The sequence below is a fragment of the Pleurodeles waltl genome, chromosome 3_1 (assembly GCF_031143425.1).
Source record: "Pleurodeles waltl isolate 20211129_DDA chromosome 3_1, aPleWal1.hap1.20221129, whole genome shotgun sequence".
NCBI classification, from domain to species: Eukaryota; Metazoa; Chordata; class Amphibia; order Caudata; family Salamandridae; genus Pleurodeles; species Pleurodeles waltl.
The window spans coordinates 427,468,116-427,484,208 of record NC_090440.1 but is presented as its reverse complement, the minus strand read 5'-3'; the positions used below and the strand labels follow the sequence as shown (position 1 = coordinate 427,484,208).

Here is a 16,093-nt window from a genome sequence, read left to right as displayed (position 1 = left end):
GGCCATATTTATATAAAGTGACCAGGTTTTCAAAGTGCACTGTCCCTTCTCTGTTAGTTAATGTACTGTATTTTAGTTCAGTAAGTGTAATCTCACTGAAGCTATATGGTTTTAATCGAAGTATAGTTTTAGTTCCTGACAAGTCAATAGGAGCCGATTCAATCACAAAAATACGGACTACATATCATCGTTTCACACAATTACCTGATTTTAAGTTTTCTCTTCGTTTTCTAATCTTTTTATTTTATGTATTTTTTACGTTTTCCTTTTATTACCATGGGTGAGGGGCATAACTTTGCTTTATGGAAGAAATGCTAGTACGTGACGGCCCTTTAAAGGAGGGAGATACAGAACAAGCTGTTAAGTAAGAGAATATGAATCAATCCCTAGGGGTCCGTTGGAAAGACTGAAATGTCACACGGTAATTGAGCGAAGACTTATACCAGTGATAGTTAGACCTTTGAACACTACTAAATTTGAAATCAGTGACTCCGTCTCCTACAGGAAGGTAGCATTACAGTTATTCTTAAACCTGTCAACGGTCCCTTACCTTGCGCTTTCTGTAGGCCTATCTCATTGACATATTTGGGTGCAAAAACATTCAAATGTACCCTGACTGATGTGTTCGTACAAATAGTCCCTATTTCACTGATACAGAGCAGGAGAAATTTATCTGGAGAAGACAAACCTTTACTGCGGGGCGACTGGCACACCTAGAAATCAAGTATGAAAGTAAAATCAATTTTATTTTCCTTAAGCCTAGATAATGTATTTCACCAAGTTGGCTAGTCCTCTCTTTGTAAAACCATGAAGACGTATGGGACAATTTCTAGAGCTCTATGTAACTGGACAGCAAACCTAGGTGTTCACCTTGCACAGGCTACCAAGCAGGGATTTTTGATTCCAACGGCTTGCATTATCTCGGGAGCACTTTGCAAACAGAATATATAGAAATAGAGATGTTTGTGTCAAGAATGTTCGTGCTTGTGGATGGCATCCTAGCCACAATGACGGAAAGGCCCCGGCTTTTTGCCCGATCTTGGTTTAAAGTACATGCGACTCGATTAGATTAGCAATCTGTCATCTTTTTTTTATTATCAAAAGCGCTCCAGCCCCCGCTTAGTGGTAATAAGCGCTATATATACATGCTGCATCATAATACAGTACCAATGGCAAAACAGTGAGGGTGTCCTGGTTTCGAAGGGCAAACAAGAGTGTAAATTATCTGGGACTCATTGTTACCAATGACGTACACGTCAGTTAAACGCACATTTTATTCCATTTATATAGGTATAGTGCGTTGAAAAATGGTATCAATATTCCATTTCAGATGGCTGCTTCCACACCTTGTGAGTCTCCCAAGTATCCGGGAACACTCGTAATAGTTCCTGTGCGCTAGTAGGTGGAGCCATTGGCCTCCCTCACAACTTCGTTATTCCTTTTTACTTGATTGTTCTTTTTAAACCGATTTTATTAGTTTTAAATAAAGAACTAAGAGAAAAAAAAAATGCACATACATTACTTATCTGGTCCATTTGTAATTATAATCTGATCTTAACGTCTATGTATGTAATGCACGGTAAGCCCAGCAAATCCCCCACCCGCATCCCTCCCAGTCCTCTCAACCCCTCCTACCCCTGCAAAGAGGTGTGACTCTGCCTTCCATTTGAATAAAAGGAGAGCAAATAATAGCCTGGTGAAGTCCTTTCCCTGACCTATGGGTCCCATTTAAGCCAGGCCTTATTGATAGTTGTTATGTGGAGCCTACTGGGGAGTCCCCTTGGGGTTATCAACTGTCTAAGGTCCTCAACCAGTCTCCCAAGCTCTGGCCCCATCTAATATGTGGTGATCGCGGTGGGCTTCAAGCAGGAGGGCTTTACCTTCATAACCGTCCCACTTTAGGAGCTCCCTCCTCCGTGTGGATATCTTAGGACCCCTCACCGATTTCCAATTGAGAGTTATTTCCATTTTAGCCAGGATGAAACCCAGATCCGTGAATTTGCTAGTTACTTTCGTTTTGGGTGTATGGAGGAAATTACTCAACAGGCAGTAGGAAGAGTCCTGAGGGATGTCTCTCTCAACAATCTCCGATAAAGTGTCGATAATCTCCTGCCAATATTGAATGAGCGTTGGCCAGGACCACATCATGTGGAAAGTTTCCGCCCCATTGAGGCTGCATCTTGGGAATTTAACATTAGTTAGGTTAAAAATTTCATGAATCCGGCCTGGAGTAAAGTAAGCTCTGTGGAGTATATAACAAATTACTAATTTGAATCTAGCATTCCTAGATATTTTAGGTACCTGTTATAGGATGGTTACCCAGATGTTGTCCTCAATAGGTGTACCTACATCAATTTCCCATTTCTGACGAGGAGAGGTTAATGGTTGGAGGGTATCCATTCATATCCTTCGATAAAGACGGGTAACTGCTTTGAATGTGCCAGATGCAGTTGCAATGTTTGATCATCCGTTGTGTGTGGGTGATTCTGCAAAGCCTGCACCCCATTGTCTTCTCACTGCAGCCGTCAGCACCCCGTGGAAGATAAAGTGTTGTGGTTGTAAGTCAAATGCTGTTTGCAGGTCCTCAAATGGAAGTGCTGTGCCTTCCCGATATAGGTAATCTATCGTGGTGATGCCTGCCTCTTTGAGATGCAGGAGCCCTTGTCAACTGCCTCCGTGTGGGAGAACAGCCAAAAAGTTCATTGATAGGTCTGGGGAACACGTTTTTTTAGTCTTAGTTTTTTGTAAATATATATACCAACAAAATGCCACCACTTCATAATCTGTTGAAAAAGTCTGTTTTTGTTGTTTCAAGCCGAGAGGCGACTGAGCATCAAGGAGTCATCCGGGGTGCCCAGTCGTCATTCCTGGGAGGGGTGTTGGCGCCCCCTTATCCACTGTGTAAAATATTGCAAATTTGCAGCCCGGTAATAAGATTCATAGTCGGTTGCCCCCATATGAAGGCAATGGACAGCGAGTCTAGTTCTAAAAAAAAAAGTGCGAGAAATTTTGGTAGGTAAGGTCGTGAAAAAGTAGAGCAGCCGGGGTAAGGTGACCAATTTGAGCAACACTATCCTGCCTATTACTGATAAAGGGAGTGAACTCCAGAAATCCATATTGTGTTTTAATGAACTGATCACTTTGTGGACATTACCCTCCAGAATATTGGAAGAAGTAAGATTAATTATCGTACCAAGGTACGTTATGCAGTTGGATTCCCACATTAAGGTGCCCAGTGTGGGGGAAGGGAGCGAGCCTGGATGGACTGTGCTTTAGTCAATTGACCTTCAGGCCTGATAAGGAGCCAAACTCTTCTAAGAGAGCCTGGGCCCCTCCCAGGTCCCTTCAATCAATCAGGAATTTGTAAACCACACTACTCACCTGTGAGGGTCTTAAGGAGCTGAGGTGGGGGATGCAGCCAGATCTTGAGAAGTTTCCTGAAGGTAAGGAGGTCTTTGGTCTGACGCAGGTGGGTGGGAAGAGTGTTCCACGTCTTGGCGGCGAGGTGCGAGAATGATCTGCCGCCAGTTGTAGTTCTGCAGACACGTGGGACGGTTGCGAGGGCGAGGTCGGCGGAGCGGAGATGCCGGGTCAGGGTGTAGAAGGAGAGCCGTCTGTTGATGTATTCTGGTCTGGTGTTGTGCAGTGCTTTGTGAGCGTGGGTGAGGAGTTTGAAGGTGATTCTCTTGTTGACTGGGAGCCAGTGCAGGTCTCTCAGATGACCTGTGATGTGGCAGTGGCAGGGAATGTCCAGGATAAGGCGTGCGGAGGCGTTCTGGATGCATTGCAGCCTTTTCCGGAGTTTGGCCATGGTTCCTGTGTAGAGGGCATTGCCATAGTCCAGTTTGTTGCTTACGAGGGCTTGGGTGACTGTTCTTCAGGTTTCATTGGGGATCCATTTGTAGATCTTTCGGAGCATGCGGAGGGTGTTGAAGCAGAAGGAGGAGATGGGGTTGACTTGCTGGGTCATGGATAATGAGGAATCCAAGATGAATCCTAGGTTGCGTGCATTGTTGGTGGGAGTCGGAGCGACTCCGAGAGTGGCAGGCCACCAGGAGTCATCCCATGCAGAGGGGGTGGAGCCAAAGATGAGTACTTCCGTCTTGTGGGAATTGATTTGAGGCAGCTGTTTTTCATCCATTCGGCGATGGCCTTCATTCCTTTGTGGAGGTTGGTCTCGGTGGAGTACTTGGTCAGGGAGAGGATCAGATGGGCCACCAGGAGTCATCCCATGCAGAGGGGGTGGAGCCAAAGATGAGTACTTCCGTCTTGTGGGAATTGATTTGAGGCAGCTGTTTTTCATCCATTCGGCGATGGCCTTCATTCCTTTGTGGAGGTTGGTCTCGGTGGAGTACTTGGTCAGGGAGAGGATCAGCTGGGTATGTCGTCGGCATATGAGATGATGTTGAGGTTGTGGGGTTCTGGCGGTGTTAGCGAGCGGGGCCATGTAGACGTTGAAGAGGGTCTGGCTGAGGGACGAACCCTGGGGTACGCCGCAGATGATTTTGGTGGCCTCTGCGCAGAATGGGGGAGGCGGACTCTCTGGGTTCTGCCGGTGAGAAAGGAGGTGACTTAGTCCAGGGCTCTGTCGAGATTCCTGCATTGCTGAGGCGTTAGCGTAGGGTGTGGTGGCAGAAGGTGTCGAACGCGGCCGGGAGGTCCATGAGGATGAGGGCTGCGGTTTCACCGTTGTCCATTATGGTTCTGATGTCATCGGTGGTGCCGATGAGGGCAATTTTGGTACTGTGGTTGCTGCGGAATCTGGATTGGGAAGGGTCCAGGGAGCAGTTCTCCTCGAGGATGCGGGGTAGTTGTCCGTTGACAGCCTTCTCAATGACTTTTGCCAGGAAGTGGAGCAGGGAGATAGGCAGGGAGATTCGACCATTCCTGGAGGAACAGCAGCAGGTCATCGCCATAGAGAGCTATATACTGTTGCTCACCTCCCACAATCAGGCCCTGATAGTCTTGCCCCCGTCTTGCCCTAAGGGCTATGGGTTCTATTGCTAATGCAAAAAGTAAGGGCGATAGCTGGCATCCCTGTCTGCTGCCACGCTCTACGCTGTAACTCTCCGAAATGTGTTTTCCCATCTTGACTCTAGGACTAGGGCTCAAGTAGAGTGTATGAACCTAGTCCAAAAAGCCCTCACCAAGGTGAAAGTGCCGGATGACCTCATCAAGTTAGTTCCACTCCACGCTGTTGAAAGCTTTTTCGCAATCTACTGAAAAAAGCTGCAGCATACACTGCTGTGGTAGAGGCTTTTTCCAATATCAGTAGCAACCCCTAATATTCTTGTAGAGTAGGAAGCGCTTTTAATGTCTTAACCTCATTGAATACTTCCACTAATGCAGGTGCCAGCTGTTCGTCGTGGGTGGCATAAAATTATTTTGGGAAACAGTCGGTATCCAGAGTTTTCCCTCTCGCCATATGCCTTCCGACCTGATAAGGAGGAGCCAAATACTGGCACCACTTGTACCTGCTGAAGTCTGTTCCTTTCTCTCCACTCCCTTCAACATGGACCTGGCGCTCCTTTCCTGCTCTTTTCATTAATATTGATGACGCCTTTTTCATTCCACAAATTTTTGTTGGTAGTGTGCACGGATGTTGCCCCTGAAGAACAGCAATTTCAAACCAAGTCAGAGAGTCAAGATGTTGGTTTCGTACCTACAGAATGTCTGCTTGCGGTGCATGGGCACCAAGCATGATTTAAGTCCTGACCAACTGCTATCAGGGAGCGTCAAACAAAGCGCTGCATTGCTGAGTAAAAAGAAAATGGTCATTCTCAGTCCATATTACAAGACTGGTGATGGTCCTGTTCGCCCACTTCAGGTAAGCTGAACATAGGTAGAGCAAATGTGGCTCTCCAATGTACAGGCACTCCTGCTCTAGGGAGCAGTCTCATTCCGCTTTGGACCGCATAACAGTTTTGCAGCCAGTGTACCTGAGTTCCTTTGGTCATTTTCAAACTCTCACTGGCTGTCTCTGCTGTGCCTTCCAGGCCCACTGAACAATCTGGGATCACTGGCTGAACTTCTTTCAGTGAGATCCTCCGCAGCACTGACTGACAACATTGAAATCAGCCACTCCAGCACCAAGCTGTGCCTCTGCTTCTATGCTTTATTCGGCGCCGCCTGTTCTGCCATTAGCACTGGCTCTACGTCAGGTTTCTCTGCCTCAGCAGCAGCAGTAGTTTCAGAGGATGGAGGCTTTTTGGTGAATCAGACTCTGATGCTATCCTCACTTGGCCTTCAGAAAGCCCAGCGTCAGGACAGGATTAACGTACCTTGATTTACAAAATACCAGTGGTATGGATACTTTCCTACAATCCACCCTGGATTGACCTATGGGGTCCAGATGGAAGAAGGTACATGATTTGCAGTGGTGGTCCAGAGGGCAGTGGATATTTTGGAACTTCAGCTCCCCACAGAAGAGATTAAGCCTAATCTCCTGAATTTGTGCATGCCTGCCAATCCAGGAGATTAGGCTATTCAGTGGATGCTAACGGGACAGAATTAATGTACCTTGATTTACAAAGTGCCAGTGGATTTGATACTTTCCCTCAATACACCCTGGATTCATCAGTGAGGCCCAGATGGAAGAAGGTGCATGATTTGTAGTGGTGGTCCAGGGGGCAGTGGAGGATTTAGAGCTTCAACTCCACTCCCCACTGAAGAGATTAAGTCTAATCTGATGGTGTTTTTCAATTTAGCCTTTATACGTCTGAGCCTCTGCTGCCATTTAATGATGCTGTAGTTATTTGTTCAAACTTTTTTTTCCTCCAACACAATCACTCAATTTCCAGACACCATAATCCACCACACGGAGACCCTAGGTTCCTAATGCAGCATCCTACTCCGGAGAGCCTATTGATACACATTTCCACTTGTAAAATCAGTCCTAACTCTATTCGTTCTTCTCCACCTCATAGGGAATCTAAAGGAATCAATGCAATTGGATGCTATTGCCATTGGGACATGATTCATGAGGTTTTGGCTATGTTGCCTGCAGACATGAAATGATGCTTTTGCACAAACAGTCCAACAGTGATAAGCTACAGCCAAACAGATTCTTCTGTAGAACAGCTCCATTACATACATTTTCTGGAGCTGCGTGCTATGCAGCTGGGTCTCAAGGTGTTTCTGCTTTTCATTGAGTACAGATCCATTCAAGTGCTACAGGATAACACAACTGCAATGTGGTATTGCATCTAGCACTCCAGCGTGGCGGTCACATGCTCCCTCAAGGGTCCCTTGTTGTCAGTTGTGTTGGCAGGATACTTAAACATTAGAGCAGACAAGTGTGGCATTGTCATCTTGCCTTTCATAAGTGGTTTCTACACATGGAGTTGGCGTAGGGGCATGTTTGCCCAATGGGGCGTGCTGTTGGTAGACATTTTTGCCTCCAACAAAAATTGTTAATGGCCAGCATTATGCCCTGTAATGTTTACCTTCTTGCAGGTGTCTCGTGAGGTGTTCCATGTTCAAGGGGATTTCTACATACTGCATGTGAGGAAAGGGACTCTTTTTGCATGGTTAGACCCCCACACACACTTTTCGCCTGGAAAATGATGTGGTTTCAAAATTGTAAGTGCTCTGGGCCTCTGCTAAACAGGTTCCCAGGGCAAGGTCTCATTCTTCAAAACTGTACCATGTATTGGCACTCCACCCTTGTAAGTCCCTAGTAAATGGTACCCCTGGTACACAGGCCATGTGTACTGAAGAGAGCCCCCAGAGCTGCAGCACCAATTGTGCCACTCTGAGAGGCCCCGCACGCAGACTGCCATTGCAAGTGCACAAACAAGGTGTATCCAAAAGTTGCAAACTCGACACGGCACTCACCAAGAGTGCCCTGTCCACTAACACTGCATGCACTATAGGTAAGTCACCCCTCTGGCAGGCCTTACAGCCCTGTGGCAGGGTGCACTATAATGCAGGTGAGGGCATATGTTTGCATGAGCAACTATGTCCCGACTGTGCCTTTACAAAACTTTAAGGCATATTAAGTGTACAGGAGAGCCATAGCAAATGCATGTGCTGGACACTGGTCATTATGAGTTCCGTAGCTACAGGATGGCTACTCTGAACGGTGGGTTGTTTGGTATCAAACTCTGGGTTGTTTGGTATCAAACAACTGAGAGTAAGAAATCCTCACTGGTACCATTGTTGGATTTATTATTAAATGTACCCAGGGGCCACCTTAGAGGTGCCCCTGCAAAACCTACAACACCCTGGCTTGGTTGCTGGGTAGTCCAAACCAGTCTGCCACCACCAGACACGATTCTCGGTCCCTGGAGTGAGAGACTCTGCTCTCTGGGACCAGAAGTCAAAGCCCTTCTTGGGTCGTGGTAGCAGGTGAGGTGACCACTCCATTACATTTTCCTCCATCTTGGATGGCAGGAGAATAGCCTATCAAGGTTAGGGATGTGACTTCTTCCCACAGGAAGTAGTCATATAGTGGGTGTAGCCACACTAAGATAAGTGGCCCATTGGCCACTACCAGGTACTCCCCTTAACGCCCACTAAATGGAGTATTTAAAGGGCATCCTTGGACCTGCAGATCAGATTCAACAGACACCAGAAGGCCAGCGACAAAGAAGACTTAATGCTCAAGAACAGAGGTCCTGCCTCAAGAAGAAAAAGCTGCTGCACCCAGGACTCGACAGTCACGACTGAGAGGTCGACTGGACATCGGACGGACTCTAAGAAACCCCAGAGCACCTCCAACCTTCTGAAAATTGCCAAGAACCTCCCTCCGGAGTGAATGTATCACTCCCTGCACCCATCAGACAAGAACCAGTGACGTCCAGTTTACTGACCGGTTGCTGACCAAGGAACCATACCTAACAGTTGGACCAAATTTCACCCGACAGACCAGAGGACAAACCCTGTTACTTTGCCAAGTTTTGTGGCACTGCGACCTCTAGGGGCTCGGACGTGCCAGAGCCCAGGTTACTGGATGCCCAACGTCGGACACCGGTCGGACACCCGGACTCTCCGTTGACCAGAAATAAGCTCCAGTTGAGGGGTTTCAGGATTGCCAAGAACCACCCCACAGAGTGGCGGCCCTGCTGACATGCAATCCACCCTCCAAGTGAACTGCATATGGCTCCAAGGACCCTAGAATGGACGACCTTTGGCTGACCTATGTGCACTGTACTTGGCCTCCCTGACCCCTGGATCAGAAAACCAGCTGTGCTCTAGGGATCCCTAACTCCTTGCGACCTCTACAATCCAAGGGGACCCACCAGACTTACATTCCAAGACTTTCAGCTGCTGCTTCCGCTTGAACCGAGAACCGCCTGATCTACTGCTAGCCTACAGGACATCTCAATGACCTTTTTTTTTTAAATATATCTTGTATTGCTTTTAACAAAGGATTATAGCTTATAACAAATGCGATTACTAGATTAGTCCCAACAGTGTGTTCTAACCCCCTCCCCCCCATCTTGCACTTAGTCCATCATCTAATAATCTTATTACAACAATTCTCTGCTGTCAGGAGATTAAGCAGTGTTCCATGGTGTTTTTATGTTGCGGTTGTGATAGTTTGCTCGGAGTCTGATTCAGTGTCGGCAATGTTATCCTCTGATGTGGGAGCCTCCATTGTCTTTAGGTTTTCCAGCAAGTAGTCCCAATGTTTGGCATTGTCTCTAGGTCTTTGTCCCTGTATAGCTTCTTTCAGCAGCACCGTTCTCTCAGTTTCAGCCCATTTCTCTAGTGCGTTTTGCCACCTATCCACTTGGGGGTCTCCTGGGTCTTTCAAATGCGAGGTTATTTCTCTCTTTGCTAGTATCAGCGCCAGGTCTATAAACCTATTGGTTATTTTTTTAGCTGAAGGGCGAGGGAAGTCCCCCAGTATTGCTACTACTGGGGTGGGCGAGAGTGATTGGAGGATATTTTCCTGAACACTTCTGTCCAATATGGGTTGATTTTCGGGCAATTCCATAGTATGTGTAATAGGTCTGCTGTTGGTTCTCCACATCAGGGGCATTTAGAGTTGTTCGTGTTGTAAAATATGGTTATCAATTGTGGGGTTAAATAGGCTCTATGATAGATATATAGGTTTATCGGTTTGAACCTTGCATTCCGGGATACTGAATAAATGTGGAAGGTGATTCTAGACCACTGAGTGTCCTCTAGTATAATACCTAGATCAGTCTGCCATTTGGATCTAAGTTTATTCATTGGTAAGCAGGTGCTGTTCTGTAGGGATGTATATATTCCCGAGACCACCCCTTTCTGGTCTCCCATTGAGCAGAGGAGGTGACAGCCTTCATGTATAGCTGGTTCACTTGATTTTGTGCCCCATAGTTTTTGGATAGTGTTGATTAAGGCATTGTGGGTGAGGAACAAGCCAGAGGGGAGATTGAACCGTTCTTGCAGCTCCGCGTAGGCGCAGAGTTTACCATTACAGAACAAATCTCCCAATTTTGTGATGTTGTATGTTATCAGATTGCTAGTGTGTGTTGTAGTGTGCCCCTTCGGGATGAGATTTAAAGCTGTTAGGGGGATCTCAGGCGTATAAGTGTTTTTTGTGCAAGTGCGTTTTAGGAATTGTTCCCAGCATTGTCTCGTCGCTTCCCATTCTAATGGAAGCTGTTGTTTTTTTTGGGGGGGGTTCAGTAGGATATTTAAGATATTTCCTAGTGGACAGTTTAGAGGGGTTTGCAAGTCCTTTGTGCTTGGGGGTTCGCTGATTAATTTTGCTATCCATTGTAGTTGCCCTGCCCAGTAGTAGATCTCTAAGTCTGGTGCGGCTAAGCCACCTTCTGAAGTGGGCCTTTGGAGGGTGTGGAGTGCGATTCTGTGCCTATTCGGTCCCCATATGAAATTCGCAATTACGGAGTCTATATTTTTGAACACTCTTTTCGGGATTATTAGTGGGATGGTGGAGAAGTAGTATAATAGCCTGGGTAATGCTATCATTTTGAGCAGGGCAACTCTCACAAAGACAGTAAGGGGTAGTGTGCTCCAGAAGAGCATATTAGCTTTGATTCCCCTAATTGCCCTCTGTATATTTCCCTCTAATAGGTCGTCTACTGTGTGGTATATGTTGACCCCCAGGTATTTAAATGTGTTCGGCGACCAGGGTAGACCTTTGGTGTCTGCGGGTTCTAGAGTGTCCCTGGTTAATGGAAAGATGGAGGATTTTCTCCAGTTGATTCGGAGACCAGAAGCCATTCCGAAATTTTCTAGCATATCTATTGCCCCTGGTAGGCCTGTATCCAGATTTGTAAGAAATAGCACTACACGCAGATGACATGCTACTATGTGGTGTGTCCAGCTATTGATTAGGATACCCTTCCTGGATTTTGCTGTTTGTGCAAGGGGCTCTACTGCCATAACTAACAGGAGGGGAGATAGTGGGCAGCCTTGTCTGGTCCCTCTACCTACTGGGAAGGAGTCGGAAATGGTGCTGCCTGTGCGAACTCTCGCTGTGGGGTTGGTATATAGTAGCTTTGTCCAGCATGTGAATCCCTCTCCTAGTCCAAGTTTTAGCATGACCTGTTCTAGGTAGTCCCACCTTAGGCTATCAAAGGCTTTTTCTATGTCTACTGAGATTATCTCTGCTTGAGGCATTGTTGAGGGCATAGCATGTAGTATTGAAACTAAGCGTCTGATATTTTGCGCTGTGCTGCGTTGTGGGATAAATCCCGACTGGTCTTGGTGGATCAGTGATGTCATGAGAGGCAACAGTCTGTCTGCCAGTACCCGACTTAATATTTTATAATCTAGGTTTAACATGGATAGTGGGCAGTAGGAGCGGACGTCCGTGGGTGGTTTATCAGGCTTTAGTAGGGGGATCATTATGGCCTCATTGGTTGATTGAGGTAGTCTATTGTTGTGCCATGCTTCTGTGTATATTGTGCATAGTCTTGGGGCTAGTAGATCCTGGTATAGTAAATAAAACTCCATTGGGAGTCCGTCAGTTCCCTGGACTTTACTCCTTGCCATACCCTGTATTGCTATTTTAATTTCTGCGATTGATATAGGAGCAGCTAGGGACAGACTTTCCTCAACTCCTAATTTAGGGAGGGTGAGAGCCTCTAATTCCTGGACCAGAATGTTACTAATAGTGTCCGTAGGAGGGGCGTATAGGGTTGAGTAGTATTCGAAGAAACAAGTATTGATCTCCCTTTGACCGTGGGCTCTGCCACCTGAATGTGTCTCGATCTCGACTATGGTAGTTTGTTGTTTAGGGGGCTTAGCAAGCCATGCTAACAGGGCGCCTGCCTTGTTGCCTTCTGCGTGTTGTTTGTTTAAATACTGCTTGTAGTCGAAGCAAGATAATTTAGTGTTTGCCTCGATTATTTTAGTTTTAGTTTCGGTCAGAAGGGGGGTCAATTCAGGCTGTGTTGGGTTCTTGCACTCAAGGTCTCTGAGGGAGTCTTCGAGATTTTTTAGTTCAGTTTCAATTGATTTTCGGACTCCAATACTCTCGCCAATACAGTTGCCCCTGGTCACTATTTTGAAGGTTTCCCATTCAAGGGCTCTGGAGGATGCTGTCCCTGTGTTTAGTGTGAAAAAGTCCTCAATGCGTTTGTGTAGGGTGTGTTTGAATGCTTGGTCTTCGAGTGCTTCTGCTCTCAGTCGCCAAGTGGGGATTGACGATTTTTCCCCACTCCACACTAGAGAAACCATCAGGGGGTTATGATCCGATATGGTGCGACTCAGGTATTCGGCTGTTACTACAACATGTTGTAGTTCGTGAGATATTAGGAAGGTGTCTAGTCTAACGTGTAGGTCATGTGTTATCGAATGATAAGAGTAGTCTCTGCAGTGGGGGTTAAGTTGTCTCCAGCAGTCTCCTAATTGCCAGTGTTGTTGCCATTCCGTGAAGGATTTGGCAGTTTTTGGAGTTTGAGAGTGCAGTAAGGGTGGGTGCGACCTATCCAAGTGTATATTGGCTATACAATTGAAGTCCCCTCCAAATATTTTCGGGCCTGTGAGGGTCGGACCTAGTTCTCGCAGTAGTTTATCGAGAATTTTGTGTTTTTATCTAAGTTCGGTGCATATAGGCCGCCAATTGTCACTTCCTTTCCGTCCAGCCTTCCCTTGACCACAACATATCTCCCCTCTTTATCTATGGTTGTTTGTAGTGCCTGGAGTGGCACTCCGGTCGGACCCATATTAGTACTCCCCTAGCAAATGCTGAGTAGTTAGTGGCAAATATTTGGCCTCTCCACTCTTTTTTTTGAGTGCTGTGACTTCCTGTTCTAGCAGATGTGTTTCCTGCAATAGAGCTATGTGTATCCCCCTGCGTTTGAGGTAGTTGTATACTTTATACCGTTTGGACATATTATTTAAGCCTCTAACGTTCCATGTTATCATTTTGTAGATTGCGGCCATGGTCTATGGGTTTTTGATTGTTGATTGTTGGTGGATACGTACCAATGGATACATTTTCTAATGTGTTTAATTGTTGAGGATCTAGGTCGAGAATTGTTAGATTCATTAATGATTAGTGCGTTGTTTACCCCTCTAACTATATGAACAAATTTAATCCCCAACTCCCACTCCCCAGGACCGGTGACCAGAACTTTCCCCGTCCAAACCTTTAACATTCTTAATTTAGAGTCCTATAGGTGGTTGACGTGTCAGAGGTCGAGAGCCCCCGCTCCGAGCTGCTCCCGGGGCCCGGCTGCATTGTGCTTAGGTCCCAGTAGGGTATACTTAATAAGCTATTCTATCGACTGGTTTAAAGGGATCTCTGCTTATCCTGTATGCGTCGGCTAAGATCATGTTAGTACTCACATAAAGTTTAATCTTCACAGATAGCGATTAGATAATCTCCTCTGCAGTTCCTGCCGTTATTTTGGGCAGACTAGTGATAGTATCAGGCGAGGACGTCGAGGAGCCCCCACAGTCCAAGTCGAGGTCCGAGACGTTGTCTGGAGTCTGAGGGCGTGGGCTGGTTCCCCCGCTCAACGCTGCTGCTGCTTCTACCGCATTCCGCATCTCCCGAAGAGATTGGTGCCTTGGTGGGGCTGCTTCCATGGTTCGTTTGGTAGACCTGCTGCTTTTCCTGCCAGGTTTGCGTGGGGTTCTAGGAGGAAGGGTCAGATTGGTTATGTTCAGGGTTTCCAGCCATTCCCTTACTAGCTGAGGCGATAGAAAGAAGTGTGTTTTGCCATCATGTTCCACACGGAGCTTGGCTAGGAAGAGCATAGCATATTTTATGCTGTTCTCGCGTAGTGCACGCTTACTCATTAAAAGAGGCCCTTTGTGCTTGTGTTTCTCTGGTGAAATCTGGAAAGGTCATGATCCGTTGGTTGTTGCATGTGATCTCACTGAGTTGAGGTGTTTGTGAGAGAATGTAGTCTCTGTCTTTGTAATGCAACAACTTTGCAACAATTGGTCGTGGCCTGACTCCTGGGTATGGCATTCTGTTGGGTACCCTATGGGCTCTTTCTATTGCAAAGAATCTGAGAGGCCCTCTGCGGCCACTGTAGTCTTGATCCAGTTTTCCAAAAAGGATTCCATACTGTCTGCTGATGATTCTGATCTTTCTGGTATCCCAACCAGTCTAAGGTTACTCCTGTGTGTGTGATTTTCAGCGTCTTCCGCTCTGGTTTCTAAAGTTTTAATACAGGAGATGAGTCCCGCGAGCTCTGTAGTTGTTGATTTTTGTGTTAAAGTCACTGCTGCGAGGGATTTTTCATTTGTTCCTACTCTTTCCTTTAGTTTGCTGTGGTCATCTCGCAGTAGTGTGACGTCCGTTGCTAAGTTGTCTATTTTCTTCTCTAGCGCTTCACGGGATTCTCTAATGGCCAGAAGGACCGTGTCCAGTGTTGTTTCCTGGTGTGTCAAATCATCTGGGGGAGTTGCTTTTGTGGGGTAATTGGTGGGTTTAGCGATTGCAGTCTCGTCCTGGTTTTGTTCTTCTCGTCTTTTGGTTTTCCCCATTTTTGAAACAGTTGTTCAATTAGGTGAGGGGGTGTCTCGCCTGTGTTGACGGAGGGCCCCCTGACCCGCGCTGCTCCTTCGGGGAGTCCCCTCGGTGTCTTTAGGGCCTGTCGCTTTTCCTCAGGGAGTGAGCGGGGTGGGGGAGTCGGGGTCCCTGTCCTCCTAGAAGTGTGGGGGAAGGAGACCGGGTCAGAGGTGCTTTCAGTTGCCTGTTCTAATCAAGGGAGGGATGTGAGGGCCCCACTCCTTTCCTGGTTACTGGGTTTCCCAATCAGTTTGTTTCTGCGCAGTGGGGTCTGCCCAGGTAGTGTTTCCCCAGTGATTTACATGTCCTCTATTGTTCTTTTTTTATTATTATGGGGAGTCCTCCAGGTTATCCTTGACTCTTCAGTGCTTTCTGAGGGAGTATCCACGCTCGTTCTTTCGTTCAATGGCCCATCCTGGGCCTGGCAGGGGATCGTTGGCGCAGGAGGACCCCCTCCTGTGATGTGGGCCGATCGGTTGTCGTTGTGGGGGTGGTCTTGTGCCCCTGTGTCTCTGTATTACCTTTGTACGCCTATGGGGCGTGAGCAGTGGTCCTTTTACCCTTATCCCTCCCCTCTCTGGGCTTTAAAGTTGAAGGGGGGGGGGGGTCTTGCTGATCAGATTGGATGGTGGGGGGGGTTGTTGTCTAAGCTGCCCCCAGTTTTCTGTTCCGCTTAGCAGTCTTAGCCCATGGGTGGTTCGCCTCCCCTGCGTGTTCGCGGCACTCTGTAGTTAGGGCGTTCTTGATTTGGTTCCCATTGGGGGACGCGCCCCTTCGGCAGTGGTGGACGGGGTCCTCGCGCTCCCCCCAGCACCTCCTCCCCTATCAGGAGTCCCCCGATTTACTTTCAGTCTCTCAAGGGTCCTCGGGCAGCCGGGTACAGTCTCCGGTTCGCGATCGGGTGGGGGACCCAGGCTCCTCCCGCCCGATTGTTCTCCCACTCACTGGCTCTTCTTGCATTCAGCTGGGGAATCGCTTGCGTCCGGAAGCCCCTCCGGCCAGCAGGGGCTGCCCGAACCCCGCTGCTGATGCTCCGTCCTCTCAACACCTCGATGTGGCTCCGTTGTATAATCATCTGGTCGCGGCTGCCATTTTACTTCAAGTGGCCGCGGATGGAAAATGTTATTTTGAGATGGTTTCTCTGACTGTTTCGTGTCAGAGAGG

At 47.4% G+C, this 16,093-nt stretch overlaps 1 protein-coding gene across 2 annotated transcripts in view; it reads left to right on the top strand.

The window, feature by feature from the left end:
- POLG (DNA polymerase gamma, catalytic subunit) overlaps positions 1-16,093 on the top strand; it is a 795,283-nt gene that overhangs the window by 122,092 nt on the left and 657,098 nt on the right. The window lies entirely within an intron of this gene.